Consider the following 637-nt stretch of genomic DNA (forward strand, 5'->3'; position numbering starts at 1 on the left):
CAATTCTTCGCTTAGTTGATTAGACTGTATGGTGGATGCCTGATTAAATTTGTGCATTGCATTCGCTTAGTCTGTAATTTTGAAGACCGAATTAACCTTCGCTTAGTTGGGTGATTCGTGTCGGATTTGGATTAGAGTATTGTGTACTTGTCATTTATCTGTGATTGGAAGCATAGTAATTGAGTTAATGACCAACCGTTTTAATTCTGTCTTTGAAACCGTTTTTATATTCTTGTTTGCATCTCTGTTTACATTTTGTTTGATCTGTGTTTTGATTTAGTTCATCCGCATTCACAAACCCTTAACAACCCCCCTGCGTGTTAGACCTAATTCTTGAACCGCGATTTGGTCCTTGAGAGACGACCTAGGAGTCACTTCCTAGTACTATACTGCATTCAAATTTGCAATCAAATTTGTATGGGCCGTGACACCCATCACTTCCCCCAACATTTCTTTTGGCCTAGAGGAATATTGCACAAATTGGCTATGATAAATATTTGAATGAGGTTCCCACCAATGGTTGAAACTATTTTGGCAGAATTGAGTGCCTACAAAATCAAATTCTTGTCAAAAACTGCATTCTGCAAAAATTAGGCACAAAACCCTAGAAAACATTTATTAGAACAAAAATAAAAAA

The sequence above is a fragment of the Vigna radiata genome, chromosome 8, assembly GCF_000741045.1.
Source record: "Vigna radiata var. radiata cultivar VC1973A chromosome 8, Vradiata_ver6, whole genome shotgun sequence".
In the NCBI taxonomy this organism is placed as follows: domain Eukaryota; kingdom Viridiplantae; phylum Streptophyta; class Magnoliopsida; order Fabales; family Fabaceae; genus Vigna; species Vigna radiata.